Source organism: Phascolarctos cinereus, unplaced genomic scaffold (genome assembly GCF_003287225.1).
Source record: "Phascolarctos cinereus isolate Bilbo 61053 unplaced genomic scaffold, phaCin_HiC Scaffold_4;HRSCAF=312, whole genome shotgun sequence".
Lineage (NCBI taxonomy): Eukaryota > Metazoa > Chordata > Mammalia > Diprotodontia > Phascolarctidae > Phascolarctos > Phascolarctos cinereus.
In genome coordinates, this window is record NW_027555847.1 from 62,641,117 (window position 1) to 62,658,092 (window position 16,976).

Genomic DNA, 16,976 nt, shown 5'->3' on the forward strand with positions numbered 1-16,976 from the left:
CAGAAAAGCATACATCGGTGGTTGGAGAGTAGGTCTTTAAGGGGCAGCTAGGTGGTGCAGTGGATAGAGCACTGGCCCTGAACTCAGGGGTACCTGAGTTCAAATCCAGCCTCAGACACATAACACTTACTAGCTGTGTGACCTTGGACAAGTCGCTTAACCCCATTGCCTGGCCAAAAAAGAAAAAAAAGGAGAGTAGGTCTTTTGCAAGTGCTTCTTTGGAGCCTTAAACTTTGCAGAACTAGAGAAAATTTCACATATGCCTGGGGTGTGGAGAAGAGAGGAAACTTTATTCACAACTTAGTGTTAACCATTCACCAAAGGTTTGGTCCAAAGAAACAAATAGAATCAGTTTCCCCCTTAACCGAAGGTTTGTCCTGAGATCAATGGGGTTCCCTCTTACCAAGGGTTTGTTCAAGTACAAACAGAATGGGGTTCACCATACAAAGGTTTGACCCAGGAGCAAACAGAATCAGGCTGTACTGTATGCCTCTCTCTATGTGCTCTAATGTGCTTATTTATTCTCATTAAGCCAGAGAATCATGCATGCATGCATGGAGTCAGAAAATAATTCTGACCTCAGAGTTAAACAAGCTGAAAGAGACCCTTTATACACTTAGAGCAATCCCAACTCAGGATGCCTGTGTCAACCAAAATTATAGTCTCCATATGTGTTAACCATAATATGAGAAAGAATTTTCTTAATAGGATAGATTTTAAATACAATAAGTGCCAAAATGTCAATTGAAATTATAGATACAGGATGCCTGTGTTTCTTCTATCATTAATATGACAATATATATAGCATAACACAGAATAACACATGTCCATAAAATACCAAGATAAGAAAAGTCCCATTATTCAAGATAGTGTCCAGTTCAAGGTGTCTTGCCCTGGACAGTCATAAATAGAAGAATGCTCCTGACCAACTTCATCTGGCCTTGTAGTTACTGACACAAGAAGGGGCATTGTGGGTTCACTCAGAGAGCAAATGTCTATTATGTCAGAACATGAGAGGCATTATGGTAGGTTAAGCTCAGAGTGGGCCAAAAATGTCTTTCTCTTGATTGGCCAGTCCAGGTTTTAGGCCATCGTGTGGGATGCCACTCAAATTTTAAAAAAACACACTTAGAGGTTTTGTTCAAGGAGGAACAGAAAGTTAATTTATTTGCTGTTCTCAAGAATAGAGTGTCCCTCCACCAGGATGCTCCGATGAGGGAAGACAGAGACAGAAACAAAAGAACCAGATTAAACAGCCCTAACAGGCAAACCCCCCCTCCCACCAACATAGCACAAAGGAAACAATATAGACATCTATATTTCTTAGTTTACTGAAATAATATCAAAGAAGCAATTAAAAATGTGCAGTCAAGCTAGACGTTATGTTGTGTATAGCCAGGTCACCATGACCAAAATATAGCAAGAGATACAACAAGATATGGGGGGGGGGGCAGGCTTCAAAGGTTTCAGGCTGAGCAAACTTTACCTACGAATGTGGCACTGGGAGAAAAGGGGACTTACAGAAATCTATACTTAACCCTATCCTGCCTCCTGAACTTATTTCTAAATTTTGGATAGTCTAATCCCAAACCTTAATTACACTGCGAAGTCTTCACTGGGACATCCCATTCAATATTGACAACCTACAAAATTCTACTCAAACCTTCCTAAATTCAGTCTAAATTATCTTGCCTTTAATCCTAAGTCCCCAAAAGGGGGCAGTAAATGGCACAGAGGATAGAGTGCTGGGCTTGGTTGGAGTCAGGAGGACCTGAGTTCAAATGTGGCCTCAAACACTTATTAGCTGTGTAACCCTAGGCAAGTCATTTAACCCCAGTTGCCTAAAAAAAAAAAGTTTCCAAAAACCTACTGGAGTTATTGTTCAGCCTAAAAAGAATTTAAACCATGAATAGTACAAATAATACCAGATTAAAAGTTAGTTGATAGGTGTATTGTTTCCTAACCAATGAGTTAAATCCTAGTAGGTCTATTGGACTAACTGTGCTATTTAAGACAGCCAAAAAAAAAAGTTACCTGAAATTTAATATGATGTCCATGTTGATTTATAGTCAAACACATACACGTATTGCATAATCATTTAAAAATAACATCATAATACCGAGCTGGAAGGGCTGTACTCTGAATTTGAACTTTGTCAGACAGCAGAGTTTTTCTTGATAGGTATGGCTTACTTCCCTACATCACACATAGTTTCCCCCTTCCCAGGATTGTCACTGCTTCACATTTTGCCCTTCTCCTTTGGCAAGTCCAAATACAGACTCAAAGGCGTCACTGCAGATGAGCATTACCCAGCTCTTTAGGGGCTGGTGTTGTAACTAAGTATGGCACTGACCTCTAAATACCTCTCACTGCTGTTGCCCACAAGTAATTACGCTACTCTTTCTCAATATAGTCTGTGCTTTGCTTCTCAAAGGTCATCATCTCTAGTTAATGTGTATCAGCAAATACCATGTCTGCTTACCATTAGAAGGATCTTTTACAATTTGTAAAAGGAATGATAAAATTTCCAGGAATTAAAAGAACATAAATTCAAATTTTGAAAAAAAAAAAGACTGCTAAATACGAAGTACTTTCAACATTTTGGATTAGTTGGATTTGTTTTCTTTATGCTATTGCCCAAAGGTAGCTAATGAGGGGAGGCACATAGCACAGCAAAGTTTGTGGACTTGACTATAATAATCCAGAGACCCCTGGATCAGTGGGATTCAGTAATCTCTTCAAGGGATTCTCCCACAATACCCTTAACATAATTATGGCTCACTCTTCAGGGTTACTCCCTCTGGGCATCCCTGCTCTAAAATTCTATGAATTGAGGAAATATCTAATACATAAAGAAAGCTATCTCTATAATTCCACTGTTGATAGTATTATTCTAAATTGTTTTATAAAATGAATCAAAGTCCTCTGATAGGATATTAGTACAAAATGCCATATGTAATCCAGTAGACAAATAAATTCCTATAAAAACTCAATTGTAATGGAACTTTAATGTCTGACCTCAAAAATGTATTTAATATATCTGTATCACATCTCCTATATAGGTATGTATGTGTATATTCACATGTGTATAGACATGAATATACTAGAAATCTATACACACACATATGGCTTCTTTTTAAGCAGCCTAGTGGAGAGACTGCTAAACTTTGATCCTGACTTACTAGTTTGGACCTCTGATTCTCCTTCCTCATTGGTAAAATGGGGATGATAATGCCCGTGGCACCTAATTCATAGGGATGTTGTGAAGTTCATATGAGAAAATGTTTGTAAAACACCTTGCAAATCAAAACCCTATACTATGTGTATCTGTTATTATTATTCATCTCATTCTCACCTTTTTCTGATAGACTTCAGATAAAAACAGTCCTGGGATAAGTTAACATCCTACTATTTCTATTTTATAATTAACATTCTGTGGATTATTACACAGGTGGATAAAATAGCTACCATTTTGCAATTGATTAAAAGTGTAGGCATTAGAGCTCTTCCTTTGTGGGATTACTAAGATCATCTTAGGGCCAATTCCAGTAGCAGACAGGATAATGGGGACAATACGTATCTCATGCTTTTTTTTTTTTGTACATGATTTTTATTTCTTCTTCAAGGTCTCTATATTTTGAGAGCTTTTCATTCCACATAGCTTGGAGATTATAAGTATTTGTTATGGTGATCTGTATTAAAAACATTGTTCTTAACATTTTTTGGATCAATGTCATGCCTAGATAGTTATGGACAACAGTTCTGTCTGTGACAATGGTCTGGTTCAGTAATGTTCATATATTAAACGCGAGGATGTCCTCATCAAATTTGCAGATAACACAAAGTTGGGAGGTATAACTAAATACTGGGTAACAAAGCCAGGATCTAAAAAGGTTTCAATGGGTTAGAATATTGGGCAGAACCTAATCAGATGAAATTTGATAGGGATAGATCTAAAGTCTTATGCTTGGGTTCTAAAACTCAATTCTGCGGTCTAGTAGGGGGGAAACACAGTTGTTTATGTGGAAACGACAGACTTGTAGTTTTCTTCAAGTTCAATATGAGTCATCAATGTGATATGGCAGCAGCAAAGCGAATCTTTGGACTACACTAAGACAGACGGTTTTCAGAAATAAGGAGGTGAGCATCATGCTGTGCTTTGCCCGGATCAGACCCTCTCTGGTCTACTGTATTCAGTTCTGGATATCTTCTTTTAGGAATGTCATTGTGTGGTAGATAGAGCACTAGACTTCAGATTTGAACACTATCTCAGACACCAGCTGTGTGACCCTGGACAAGTCACTTAATCCTTCTCAGCCTGAGTTTGCTCATCTGTTAAATGTTCATTACCAATTCTCCAGCCTTCCCTTCACCAGCTGCCTCCCCCAATCAAATCAATTCTGCCATTGTTACTGAAGGGAATTTGTCAATTTACTCCCGGAACTCTCCATCCTAATAACTTTGCAGACCTAAGGGTCATGGCTTCTCTTAATGTGGTCTCTCCCCATTTGAACGTAAGCTCCTCGAGGGCAGGAATTGTCCTTGCTTTTTGTATTTGTATTCTTGTTGTTGTTATTGTTTAATTGCTTTTATGACCCCGTTTTGGGGGAGTTTTCTTGGCAAAGATAGTGAGATGGTTTGCCATTTCCTTCTCCAGATCATTTTTCAGATGAGGAAACTGAGGCAAACAGGGTTAAGTGACTTGCCTAGGGTCACATGGATAGTGTCTGAAGCCAGATTTGTATCTCTAGTGCTTGCCTTTTCTTTTCTTTTCTTTTTTTTTTTGAGACAATCAGGGTTAAGTGACTTGCCCAGAGTCACACAACTAGTAAGTTATCTGAGGCTGGATTTGAACTCCTGACTTCACAGTAGTGCTTGACATTTGTAAGGTTTTAATAAATTTTTTTTATTCATTCATTCCTACAATATATGTAAACCCCTTTGCAGAATTTAAGAGTACCATATATATCTTGGTCATCATTCTCATGAACTAGACAGTGTCCAGAGGAGGGCAGCCAGAATGATGAAGGGACTCAATTCTATACCATCTGGGGAAGGAGCTGAGGATGTTTAGCCTGAAGGGACAAGCTCTAAGGATGCCTGATGGCTACCTCCTAGTGTTTGAAAGCATATCAGATGAATCAAAGAGGGACTGGCCTTGTTCTGTTTGGCCCCTGCCCACCAGACCAAACCACAAGTGCTGGGGGAAGCTTGCAAAGACAGGCTTGAAGTCAGGAAATTCTTCCTAATTATTAGAACTGTCCCAAAATAGAATGGTCTGCCTTAGAACAATGTTCAGTACACATTTATCAAACTTCTGCTACGTTCCAGGCACTGTGCTAAATACTGGCAATTCAACTAAAAATTAGAAAAATAATCCCTGTCCTCAAGGAGCTTACAATCTAATTTGTTGTTGTTCACTCTTGGTGTATGACTCTTCATGACCCCATTTGGGGTTTTCCTGAAAAAAGATACTGGAGTGGTGGGCCATTCCTTCTCCAGCTCATTTTAGAGATGAAGAAACTGAGGCAAACAGGGTAAAGTGATTTGCCCAGGGTCACACAGCTAGCAAATGTCTGAGGCTGGACTTGAAATCACAGCTTTGTGCTGGATATTCTGTCTAAGTGGCTATCCCTACAATCTAATGGGGAAGGACAATAGAGAGGCTTTAGGAGAGTTTTGTTTGGGTTTTTTTTTTTTGCTCCAAGCACAAGGGACAGGCAACTGAGGATACTTGGGTAACACTTGTTATCAAAGCTGAAATCTCATGATGATGAGATTTCTGGTGATAAACTTATCCTGGGGGAAAGCATGGTGTCCATGAGTGATAACCAAGCTGAGCAGCTGGTGGGAAAGGAACCTGCTATCTGCCATATACACTTTAGCTATTATTATTATTATTATTATTATTATTATTATTATAAAAAGAAACTGGAATTATGCCACCAGAATAAGGAAGGGCGTCTGATCCATGCCATATGGAATGGCCTGCCTTCAGAGGAAGTGGGCTGTCCCTTCACCGAAGGTCTGCTTGACCACTTGCTGTTGTAGGCATAAGTTAGATGAGATGTCCTCTGAGATCCCATTTAACTCAGAATCTCTGTGATTCTAGGATAGTAGGAAAGGATTTTGATCTCCAGTGTAATCAGCAGAAGGCACATCCCCACTTGATAAAATCACTGATCCATCAAAGTATCAATGTTTGTGCTCATTAAGATCAACCATTGATTCTCAGGCCCTGCATTTCCCCGGTCTTCTTGGTATCACTACTTACTTACCTATTCCTCTCAGAAGGCCTTGGTTCAGGTTCACAGGGATTATTAGCTCCTGCCCCACAGGAATCGCAGAAGACAAATAATAGATTTACAATGTTGGTTCTGTTTGCATAATCTGTTACAAAGCAGCTGCTTTCACATACGTTTTCTTAGTAGATCCTTGTAATAATCCTTTAGGTTACATATGGTGATGCAGATTAGAGAGGTCAGACAGTTTACCCCGGGTGAGGGAGTGGTGGAGGCCAAACCTGAACCTAGTGTGTTCTGATTCAGAGTCCAGATTCTTTCTGTCAATTGCTTTTTGTGATGAGGTACTTGTGATGAGGTCCTTGAGGCAAATGCGGTTGATCTGGTGTGGAAATCCTGGGAATGGCTAATTCAGGAACACTCTTTTGTGTGGTTGAAATAGAATAGAGACAGAGAGCTTGGGAGCTGAGGAGGCTGAGGAAGTTAGGATGCAAAAGGGGTCAGGATTGAGGGTGAAGACAGTTGTGAACCAAGGATTGGAACTTACTGGGAAAGAAGGAGAGTGACCTGGAAGTCCATAGATGAAAGTGAAATTTAACAAGGAGATCCTTCCTGTTCTACAAACAAGGGTCTCCCTGGGAAGCAAGAAATATGCCAAGTCTTTCACGTGTCCCTGTGTGTCAAGAGGGAGAAGAGATGGGGCAGCTAGCCCACTTTGGAGAGGGTTCCAGGTGTTAACAGTGTCTTCCAAAGAAGGCTATGTTTCAGAAAGCGCCAGAAGGTAGAAGGGACGTGAGAGGAAGAGATATGAGATGAAGAATTGGTTTTAAAATGGAGCTTTCCAAAGGGCACAGAGAAAAGTGGACAGTAGAAAAGCGATGGAAACCAGAGCCAAGGAAAGGAATAGGGTAGGTGGCCCAGGGGCTGGTCCAGCACTGAGGCAGGGAGAGGTGCCTGCTTACTGTTGTCCTTTCTGTTTCCTTCCCAGTTAGTTCTTGTCCTCCAGCCTCTTGAGTTAAGCTGCCTTTGTCCCCAGGCTCTTCTGATAGATCTTTCTGATGTCTGTGATTGTTTACCCTGTTGCTAATTCCTAGCATTCTCTAAGTACTGATACCAATACTGGTCCTCCGTGTGCTACTTTCTACTGGCTCTTCACCCTGTGCCTACAAAGGTTCATGCCGTAAGCAAAGACACAAAACATTCCATTATGTTGCATACCTGAAAATACAAATCAGACAAGGGTTGAAATAGGGGAGCGAATAATATAGTAAAAATGAGATGTGCTTGGGAGTCAGGGTGATGTAGTGGATAGAGCTGGCTTGGGAATTAGCAAGATTTGGGTCAAACCCTACTCTGACATATACCAGCTGGGCAACCCTGGGCAATTCAAACTCTCAGTGCTCTAGGCACCTCTCTGAGATTATAATTGCAAAGAAGGTGCTGATCTGAACTGACAGATCTAAGCAAGTTGGCAGCATTGAAGCACTGGCTAAACTCAGCATGTCAGAACTCACTGTCTTTCCTCCTAAATCCTACCCCCTTCCAAAACTTCCCTGTTCTTTTCTAGAGCAGCCACAGGGCATCCTCCCAGTCCCTCAGACTCCCAACCCTAGGAGTCATCCTGGACTCCTCACTATCTCTCATCCCCTACATCTAATCTCTTGCCACTTCCATCTTTTCAACATCTCTCAGATATGCTTCCTTCTCTCCTCTGACACTGCCCCCACTCTAGTGCAGACCCGCATCACCTTGCACTCAGACCACTGCAATAGCCTGCTGGTGGGTCTGCCTCCCTCCAGTCTCTCCCCACTCCAATCTATCATCCAATCAGCCTCCAAAGGGATTTTCCTAAAATTCAGGCACAGCCATGTCACACCCTTACTCAATAAACTCCAGTGGCTCCTAGCTTTCTGGGATCAGATACAAAATCCTCTGGCATTCAAAGCCCTGCGTCACCTAGCTCCCTCCTACCTTTCCATTCACCTTACATTTTATACCCCATCATATACTTTTTTTTTTCTTTTTGATGAGGCAGTCTGGGTTAAGTGCTTGCCCAAGCTAGTAAATGTCAAGAAGCCACAGAGAACTTGGGGCCCCCGAGAACAGGGGTGGGTTGGATCAAGCTCAAACTGGCTGATGAGAACTAATGGTTCAGTTGTCAGTATGAGCATTTATACCCCAGAGAAACACTACCAATCAGGCTGATTTATTGCTTTGTTAATTGTCTAGACTGAAGAAAGTGTTGGAGAAAAAGTGAACGATGAATAGTAATTTTAAAACATTCACCAGCACGCCACTGCCCCAGCACATCCTCTAGTGTTGGGTACAGAATATGACTTCTAGGGATGAGGGTATGACTGACAGTAGCTGATCTTTATTACAGAACAGGATCAGGCAATTGGTCAGGAAGGCTCTCTGCGACAACATTAATCCTAGCCACCTGCCATCAGGGCAGAGAAACTTCTGACCAACAAGGATTTAAAATAGCATTATTTGTTATACAAATGAAGAAACACACCATACTGCTGTATGATGTGTTCAGGGCCTCCTACCTTTCCAAATTGTCAGTGAAAATACGAACTGTGAAGAAACCATGATGTTATAGACCAGAGATGTCAAATTCAAATACAACCCAGGTCTGCTAAACCATAAAATAAGGATCTCCGCAGGTCATATATTTATTGACTTAGAAAACACCATTTCTTTTTTTTATTAATACATCAACACATTAAAATCAGATAGGAACTAGCTGTAACTAATATGTAGAAAACATTATTATTGTATTTGTTTTTGTTGTATTGTATTTGTTTTCAATTTTTGTGTATTCTTATATTATATACATCATATACATATATTATATACTTACACATATTATATACATATCACATAGGAATTATAAAAAGCATACAATTTTGTGTTTTATATCAAATATTCAAAATCATTACACAATATATCACTACAAGAAGATTCAAAATTAATTTGTTTGCTAGAAACTTGGCCTCTTTTACCAGAAACTATTTTATCAATAGTAAGTCTAATAAGCTTTTGTGATAATAACACAGTTTGCAGTATGGATGATAAACGCTCATTTGTTAAAGTCACCCTCTGTGATAGTCTTCAGGAGTGAAAATAACAACTCCCCTAGGTAGGTCCTACCAAACATTGCTAAGATTCTTACAGCAGACATACCCATTTTAACCAAACGTTTTGGCGAGTAAGAGTAAAAATCTGGAACACTAGCTTCACTCGCGTGCTGTGTTGCACTGAATTTTCACAAGTTCTATTTGAATGTCACTTTTTGCTTTCTCAACATTAAAAGAAAAAGGAGCGCTGAATTGTAAATAAGAATTTTTTTGTACTTTTTATTTTTAAAACAATTTCAAATTTATTTTTAATATTCCTTTTTAAAAAATTTTGAGTTCCAAATTTTGTCCTCCTTCCTACCCCTCCCCCACCCATTGAGAAGGCTAGCAATATATCAATTATACCTTGGTCAGTACTCAAGAGTTCATCAGTTCTCTCCCTGGAGGAACATAGCACTTCCATCATAGGTCTTTTGGAATTGTCGTGGATCACTGTCTTGATTAGAGTAGCTAAGTTTTTCACAGTTGATCACCCTTACAATATTGCGATTACTGTGCACAGTGATCTCCTGGCTCTGTTCACTTTACTTTGCGTGAATTCATGTGGTCTTCCTAGGTTTTTCTGAAACCACCTCCCTTGCCATTTCTTATAACACAGTAGTATTCTATCACAGTCGTACACTGCAACCTGTTTAGCTATTCCCCAACTGAAGAGCATCCCCTCAATTTCCAATTCTTTGTTACAAAAAAAAGTTGCTATAAATATTTTTGTACAGATAGGTCCTTCTCCCTTTTCTTTGATATCTCTGGGATACAAAACTAGTAGTGGTAGTGCCGAGTCAAAGGGTATGAAGTTTTAAAGGCCTTCGGGCTCAGCTCCAAATCGTTGGCCAGAACGGTTGCACTAGATCACAACGCCTTCAACAGTGAACTAGTGTTGCAATTTTTCTACGTCCCCTCTAGTGTTTATCATTTTCCTTTTCTGTCATGTTAGCCAATTAGATACTATAAGGTGGTATCTCAGAATTGTTTTAACTTATATTTCTCTAATTAGTAATGATTTAGAGCATTTTTTCATGTTACTATTGCTTTGACTTTTTTCTTCTGAAAACTGCCTGTTTATATCCGTTGACCATTTATCAATTGGGGGAATGGCTCTCATTTTTATAATTTGGCTCAGTTCCTTATGTATTTGAGAATGAGGCCTTTATCAGAGAAACTTGCCATCAATTTTTTCCTACTTTCCTGTTTTCCTTCTAATTTTGACTGCATTGGTTTTATTTGGGCAAAAATTTTAAGTTTATGTGACCAAAAATATTCATTTTACCTACTGTGAACCTCTCTATCTTTTGTCTGGTCATAAAAGGTTTTGTTTTGCTTTTGGGTCGGAGACCCTGGCACTGTGGTCCAGCGGGAAGGGGGCGGGATTTGGAGTTCAGGGAACAAGCCTTCCCTTGGAATCCTGGCCCTGTTTATTGTTTACTTAGCTGTATGACCCTGGGCAAGTCACTCACCTTTCTGGGCCCAGGGCTGCTCTCTTATCTCTAAAATGAGGATGCTGGCCCTGGAAGCCTCCTCGGCCCTTCCTGCCCTAAACCTGCCAAGCCTGGTAGCCAAGCAGAGCCATTTAACTTGTCTGACTCATTTCAATGCACACACGTGGAAACGGGGCGGGGAGAGGAAGAGCTGTCCTCGGCCCCACCCCGACACCCCCCTCCAGGTTATAGCCCCCTGGTAAGGACCTCCCTTCTGCTCTCCACTAGGGATGGCCCCACCGTTCTTCCTCGAGGTGGGGGCCTCATCCGCGCTCAGAAGGCTAGGCCACAAACAACAGGCGCTAAATAAATGCAGATGGAACGAAGATTCGACCTTCTCCACCCCCGCCCGCCGGAGCCACGGGGCCCCTCGCCTGCTCACTGCGCACGCGCCAACATTCCCATTCTCTCTCCCTCCTCCCCTCTTCTCTTTTCTTTATTCCTCTTTCATCGGAGCCGCCACCACTCCGTCGCTCCACACCCCCAGAGTCCGCTTCTGGGGGCTCCCTTGGTCACGTCCCTCCGCCTCCCGGTCCCGCCCCCGCCCCTGTAGCCGTGCTATCGGACAAATGGTTTTCACGCGAAAAAATAACATGTGACCCGGAGGAGCCCGCGAAATCTCATGAATAATCAATGTGCTCCCCGGAGCACGTCATCAATATGTATAAAGAAGGTGGCCAGGAGGTCGGCCCAGAGGCACTCCAGCCAATCTGCTGCAGCTCTGCGCGCGAAGCCCCGCCTCCGCTCGCCCCCCCCGGCCCCAGCACCTCCTCTCTCCCCCCACCCCTCCAGCCCCCTCTCCGGGCCGGCTTCCCTCCGAGTCCAGCGTGCCTTGGCTGGGGCACGGGCCGCGGGTCTGACCAGAGGCCACCCAGCCCGGGGCTGGGGCCCACCCCACGCGATGCCCTCCGGTTGTCCGGCTCAGGGTAACTGTGGGCTGGAGGTTCTGACCAGGCACCCTCATGCCTGTATCTCTGCGCTGGACCGGAGGCCTCAGACTCGGAATCCGAGCCCCGAGCCTCCTCCCCCTGCCTCAGTTTGCTCCTCGAGAACATGGGTCCAATAAGAGTTGGAAGGTCTGCAAATGGCAGCAGTTTTTGTTTTTTGAATAAAACTAAGTGGATGGGTTATTGTTTATGGAAAGAGAAATCTGGAATCTCCCGGTGAAGTTGCGTCTTATTCAGACCCAGGCAGCAAGTTTGCATCAGGCTTGCATCGGCGGGATCCCAGGGAATCCGGCCCTGGAAAGAAGGCCAGGGCTATGGAGGCAGCATTGGGTTTTATGGCTTCGTTGGGAGTCTCTGGGAAGTTCACTAGAGCCTTGGACCGGAGAGAAATAATGCAGTTATTAATGAGGCTACAGGATACTTCCTTGTTCTGAACTCTGAACTCTCTTGTCTGGTCACAATCTTTTTTCATTCCACCTTTCCTTATGATCCTTTATGACCCCTAACCTCATTCTTTGTCCTCTCTGTCCCTCCACCCAGACCAGCAGCCCTGCACTGGCTACACTCTCCTCCCTTCCCTACTAGGACCCCTGGACGAACCAACTCCATTCTATCACTTACCCTCGAATCTGCTTGTCTTAGCCTTCCTGTGCCTAGCCAAATCCCCAACCTTGCATGACTCACATCAACCACATACCTTGCTCTGAATGTAACTGTGCTGAGTGGGCCCACTCCAAATTCATATTACCTAATTTCAACTGGGTCCTCGTTACAGCAAAACTTTTTTTTAAATAAGTTTTTATGTATGTCTTCTGTTTTTTATACCATCATAGTTGTTATCCCCAGTATTCCTCCACATCCAGAGTTAAAGAGGAAAGAAATCGCAACTGATCCATACGCTGAAAAAGTTAGAAAACACTTATACTGTGTAACCCTGTGGATCTCCCACCTCCACAACGGGGTGGGTTGCAGGTGTCCTCTCATATCTCTATATTCTAGTCATGCTTGATTTTTATTTTTGTTACATTTGGTTTTGATTTTTTTTGATGAGTAGTTCTTTCCAATCACATTGTTGTAGTATTGTGTATATTGTTTTCTTGGCTCTGCTTAATTCACTCTGCATCAGTCCATATTGATCTTTCTATGCTTCTCTGTATTCATCACATACAGCATTTCTTACAGCAGTCATATTCCTTGCATTATCACTCTTACCCTCATTATAACCCTTGAGAAACTACAAATATTATTAGCAGCCTTTTATAAGTAAGAAAAGATAAAGTTCAGAGAGGTTAAGTGATTTGCTCATGGTCACCCAGCTAGTAATATAGCAAAAGCTGTTCTAGAACACAGTTCTTCAAGTTGTTCCAAGTAAAATCTAAAATTTTGGTGGCTTTAGTTCCATTTTTACTGAATGATTAAAAAAAACCCTTTTATCTAAGATGTTCTCTGCTATGACTTCATGTGAGGATCGTTTACACAAATACAATCTATATGCAGTACAAAGTCTTTTAAATCAAGATCTGTTTAGTGTACTTAATACCTTTGCTTGTTCCTATGTGACCCAGTCAGGCACTCATGCCTTGTAAATATAATACACGGACGAGTAAGAAGCATACGATGTAAATATCAGCATAATTGCAAATAACAGCATCTAGATGAACTGTCATACAAACATGATGGAAAATGTGGGATAGATATGGCATCTTGAAACAGTCCGTTGATAGTGGGAAAGACCAATTCAATTTGATTCAACAAACATTTATTGCCAGAGCAGATAATATAAGAAAAGGGAGAGGATATATTAGAGCCTGGAAGATGCCTATATATAAAGGAGAGAGGAAATACCAGAGAACACCAAGAAGGAGCACTCAGAGAAGCAGGAACAAAACCAGGAGACGACTCTGTCTTGGAAGCTGAAGCAATAACAGAATTCTGTAAAAAATAGCAGTCTTTCATAAGTGTTTAAGGTGGAAAAGAGAGGGAGTCACGCTCATTTCTACTTAATGGAAATGTATGCAGTTGAACAACCCTAGAAACACTATCTGACAAAGTATCTTCAAGATCATACTTTTCAGCGTGTTGAGGAGAACATTCTGTGAGACAGAGTCAAAGCCTTGTTGAAAATAAGACACATTACCTGTATCCCTTTTGCCTGTGAGCTCTGCCGCACGTTTAGAGCGGTTCTGTAGCCCTGGTGATCTGAAGAGTAGCACAGAGATCAATGGTTCCCAGCCCTGTCAAGTTTGAGGAGCCTTTTCTGATGTCACACAATTTCATGGACCTCCTCCTCGGTTGTCAATAAATTTCACAAATTCCCTAATGGCAGTGGTTTTATTTTTGTTGTTGTTGTTGTAGCTAAATAAAGACCAAAATGGCAGTACTTAGGGTGATGGCAAGCTAGATGTCACAGTGAATAGAGTGCCCTGAAGTCAGGAAGGTCAGAATTCAAATCTGGCCTTATATATTACTAGCTGTGTGACCCTGGACAAGTCATTGAACCTCTGCCTCAGTTTCCTGATATGTAAAATAGATAACAATTGCACCTATCCCAAAGGATTGTTGTGAGGATAAAATGAGATAATTATAAAGCACTTAGCACAGTGAACATGTAGTGAGTGCCATATAAATGTTAGCTTATGCTTATTATTATTATTATTGTCATTTATGGATCTCTCACCCCCCAGGACCTTAGTCTAAAATTTAGGAATCATGATCTACAAGTATTTATAGGTTGCTTTCTCACAGGATTAATATTTATAATACTTTGATGGACTCTTGACCTTATTGATGTAGTACTTCCTCCACCCATGCAAATAGCAACTGCCCCACATTTCGCCATTCTGTATGGTTCTTGTCAGCGTCTTCCCGTAAATACTCCTTGGAGGATCCACTCAGTGGGCTGGAAAATTTCCTCTGGTTCTTTTAATATCTCAGGGGCACCAATCTGCTGTAGCTCATTCTTGTTACATGACAATATCTCGGTATGACAACATTTATACACATATGCCTTTTTTCCTCCACAGAGTCCTACTCTGAAACTTCATCCTGGGATGGAGATGACCCTTGGTTCTCAAAGGATATGTAAATGGAGCTCAAGCTCTGACAGGTTCTGCCATGCTAGAAAGGCTTCAGGTATGGTCCCAGTAACAAAGCAACTCTGCTTTCTGAGGATCAGCCTAGCTAAGGACAGAGAGGCTCACTGCTGGACCATTTGGTGATGAGTTTTTTGACCATGGTAACCCAGACAACAAAGGAAAATACAAAATGGCACTCCTTATCATGCAGCCAGTGGCGGGAAGATGGCAGAAAAGGGACCAAGGCTATGATAAAACCACCTTTAGACTCTCTATAAACTAACATGGCTGCTGCTTGATGTGACCTCCTTGTCCTTTGAATAGACAGACTACCGGAGGAGCTGAATTGTATCAATTTTGACATTAGTGTTATGAATAAAACCAGAAGGAAGAAGTTGCTGCTAAATGAAAGGATGCTCACAGACTGTCCTTGGAGAAACAGATGGAGCATTGATGGAATTGGTGTTAATGAGAGCACAAAGTCAATGACAAACAGTTCATAGGGAACATTTGGTCGTATTAAAATACTCATGATAAGTTTGTACAGAAAGATTGACATGAACGTGACTTTAACTGATGCGCCAACACCTGTTGCAGAGGTTGAAGAGTTAAGTCTATGGAGAATTTGATGAGACTATCCAAATTAAATCAATAAATACTTTGACACCTGGTGAGAATTGGTGAGGAAGGTGAGATTTCTCTTGGACAACAAAGATCAGGAATAAGTCATGAGAGAGGCCAAAGATCTGTAGACACCATGGAAGTGGATTACCAATCAATATAGTGGTAATTCTTCTAGAAAATAATTGGCAGGTGCTGGACATGACAAGGACCATACAACTTCACATAAATGATTATATTTTAAGACAAGAAATGCCCCATTGATGTGATAGTTACTCTTGAATCCCCTTTCCTCCACCTAGCCAGCCAGCACACCAATGCCAGCCTAACAGTGCTCATCTGGTGCCTTAATCATAACAATGGTTTTCTACTTGCTCCCCCTTCCGAAAGTCACTCCCTACCCCATCCATGATACTTCGGCTTCCAAAGGAAGTTTCTTAAAGCACAGGGCTGACCATGGCATGGTCACTTACAGATCCAATATAAAATGCTGTTGACTTGTAAAGCCCTTCCCCAAACTAGTTGGAAGACTTTCTAGTCTTCCAACAACTTACTTCATTCCAAGTACTCTACAGTCTAGCTGTACTGATCTATTGGCTCACAGTGGACACTCCATCTCCCCCTTACCTGAAATACACTTCCTCTTCCCCACTGTCCTGGAGAATCCCTAATCTCATTCAACTGTCAGTTCATGTCCTACCTTTTATAGGAAACCTTTCCTAATCCCTCTAGCTGCTGGTGACCTCCCGACAAAATCATTTCCTTTTGTAAATACCTACAGTAGATATGTATTTGTAGTCTCCCCAAATAGAATTTAAGTTTCTTGAGTGCAAGTACTGTTTAAATTTTGTCTTTGTCCCCCCAGATATGTATGAGACATGTAGTAGGCATTTAATAATTACTAATTGATTGACTCTTCACTTTTAAATTCAAATACCCTAGCGTTGCCCAATAAGCTAACCAGTAGCCAGGTGGGACTTAACAGAGGTTTGTCAGGGTACTCTACTCTAAGATTCATAGGATATCCAAGTTGAATAAGAGCTCCAAGGTCATCCAGTCCAATTGCTACCCACGTGGGAATTTTTCCTCAACAACACTTCTGAGAAACATTCATTCAGTCCCAACTTAACAGTGACTAGTGATGGGGAACCCAACAACCTTGGGGAAGTGGACCATTCCACTTCTGAACATCTCTTCTAAAGGCTTTTCCTTATAGCTAAGTGGCCCAGGGGATACAGTGGTGGATTTGTGGTCAGGAAGACTTCAGTTCAAATCCAGCCTTAGATAATTACAAGCTGACAGTGGGCAAGTCACTCCATTTCTATCTGCTTCAGTTTCCTCATCTGTAAACTGAGTATAATAATAGCACTTACCTCCAAGGGTTGTTGTGAGGCTAACATGAGATATTTGTTAAGTGCTTTGAAAATCTTAAAGTGATATTATTATTATTCTACCAAGTCTGTTATTATCAAGT

The 16,976-nt window shown here is 41.5% G+C and overlaps 1 long non-coding RNA gene across 1 annotated transcript in view; it reads left to right on the plus strand.

Annotated features, from left to right (window-relative positions):
• LOC110204952 (uncharacterized) overlaps positions 1–16,422 on the plus strand; it is a 28,364-nt gene extending 11,942 nt beyond the window's left edge. The window contains exon 2 of the long non-coding RNA XR_013485828.1: positions 14,831–16,422. This is a non-coding gene — a long non-coding RNA (uncharacterized LOC110204952). The remainder of the gene's footprint in view (positions 1–14,830) is intronic.
• Positions 16,423–16,976: the final 554 nt, after the last annotated feature.